Genomic DNA, 2,500 nt, shown 5'->3' on the forward strand with positions numbered 1-2,500 from the left:
CTTGTTGGCACAAGGCGACCGCGGTTATCAGAGCACATACGAAATTGAACACTCTAACCTGTCAAAATTCTTCTTTGAGAACCGTTTCTCAGTTTATAGATACTTTACGGATCTCCAAAGCACTTGACTTGACTTTCGGTGGGTATGATATGAGAATATCTTATGTATTGATGTGAGGGGTAACTTTTATATTAATTTTTGATACTGTCATGGAAGATAATTATTCAATAACCTGATTCTTTTTCTGTTTGGTTAACCCTGTCCCGTAATTCTTATTTTTGTTTTCAAGTTTTGGATGATACACACAATGTTCCACTGCTAGGTCAACAGTTAGTACCAAAATATAGCAGAGAAGAGTCCATGATATTGAACCTTGAGTATCGACCTGAGTGTTTCAATATTGACCAAGCAATTTGCGAGTCAGAGACAATGGGCACAGTCACTGTGATCTTTGCTTTACTTTCCTGAACAACATTGGCTACCGCTGAATGCGTACGCGTAATAAGTACCTAACAAAGTATTCTCATTATAAGAAGTATTTAATTTTAAAAACAATTAACTCACCCAAATGAAATAATGTCATGCAGAAGTCTGTATTATCTCTTCTTCTTTTTTTTCTTTTTTTTGGGGGGTGGGGGGGTGGGGGGGGGGATCTGAACTGACCTTAATGTACATTGGAACCAGTATATCTAAGTCTTGTGACAGAGGGCTACTCTAATTACAAAAGAAAAATGAGTCGGAATGCATGGTCGCATTTCTATGGCAAGTCAACACAGAAGTTGTAAATCTGTAAATCTCAAACAACATAAAGATCAAAACTTGACTAAATGTAAACAAGTCGCGTAAGGCGAAAATACAATATTTAGTCAAGTAGCTGCCATTTTTCAGCAAGACCGTATACTCGTAGCATCGTCAGTCCACCGCTCATGGGAAAGGCAGTGAAATTGACAAGAAGAGCGGGGTAGTAGTTGCGCTAAGAAGGATAGCACGCTTTTCTGTACCTCTCTTTGTTTTAACTTTCTGAGCGTGTTTTTAATCCAAACATATCATATCTATATGTTTTTGGAATCAGGAACCGACAAGGAATAAGATGAAAGTGTTTTTAAATTGATTTGGAACATTTAATTTTGATAATAATTTTTATATATTTAATTTTCAGAGCTTGTTTTTAATCCGAATATAACATATTTATATGTTTTTGGAATCAGCAAATGATGGAAAATAAGATAAACGTAAATTTGGATCGTTTTATAAATTTTTATTTTTTTTTACAATTTTCCGATTTTTAATGACCAAAGTCATTAATTAATTTTTAAGCCACCAAGCTGAAATGCAATACCGAACCCCGGGCTTTGTCGAAGAATACTTGACCAAAATTTGAACCAATTTGGTTGAAAAATGAGGGCGTGACAGTGCCGCCTCAACTTTCACGAAAAGCCGGATATGACGTCATCAAAGTCATTTATCAAAAAAATGAAAAAAACGTATGGGGATTTCATACCCAGGAACTCTCATGTCAAATTTCATAAAGATCGGTCCAGTAGTTTAGTCTGAATCGCTCTACACACACACACACACACACAGACACACAGACACACACACACACACACACACACACGCACATACACCACGACCCTCGTTTCGATTCCCCTCGATGTTAAAATATTTAGTCAAAACTTGACTAAATATAAAAAAAGAGCACTAGGTTATGAAAATGTAGTGGATGATATATATTATACATTAAGATATCAAACATTTGATTGAAGAATATTCTTCATGGCAGGATATCAGTGGTGTACGCGACTACATTTCAGCAATATATTCATGGTGGCTGATTGTATCTTAGCCAAGCTTCCACTAGGTTAACACAAGCACCTTTTACAAACACTGATCACGATATATCATTTTGGTACTGCCGAACTGAATAACAGTGTCATAATTTATTACACTCTAACCCATGGCTGCAGTATCAACATACCCTGTAATGGCCTTTGCATGCCAAAAGAGCTGCGATACAGGACTTCCAGATGAATGCTAGCTCCAACAATGTAAAAGATAGTGTGTAGTTCTCACTGATAGGGCAACACTTCGGCAGGACACTCCCTTTGACCGCCTATAACCCGAACAAGCTACCGTTGTTCCCCAAACAAACTATAACTCATTCACCGCCACCCAAGGGGGTGGAGGATATGGTCAAATCGGTGGCTAAACCGAGTCTATCTTTATGCTCGAAAGAACTGGTAGCACGTTCGCTGGTATCAAATATTTTGGTAGAGTTGGCTGAGACTTAAGACTAAAGGGTGTAGCTTGGTCAATTGGCTGCTTGAACATTTGCTGGTGCACGTCCCGAAGATTACCACCGTCAGATATCTGTTCTTCAAAAGTAGGGGTTACACTATTGTGAGATAAATACATTTTGATCATGTGGTGTTTGGGAATAGGTGATCTTATACTAAGGTTTACTTTAAGTGCACGAAGTTGAGAAACCTTGGTAGCGAGT

General features: G+C 37.8%; 1 protein-coding gene across 2 annotated transcripts in view; it reads left to right on the forward strand.

Annotated features, from left to right (window-relative positions):
- The window catches only part of LOC138946945 (uncharacterized), a 57,521-nt gene that overhangs the window by 1,422 nt on the left and 53,599 nt on the right, over nt 1–2,500 (forward strand). The gene's annotated exons all lie outside the window — the stretch shown is intronic.

The sequence above is a fragment of the Littorina saxatilis genome, linkage group LG14 (assembly GCF_037325665.1).
Source record: "Littorina saxatilis isolate snail1 linkage group LG14, US_GU_Lsax_2.0, whole genome shotgun sequence".
NCBI lineage: Eukaryota > Metazoa > Mollusca > Gastropoda > Littorinimorpha > Littorinidae > Littorina > Littorina saxatilis.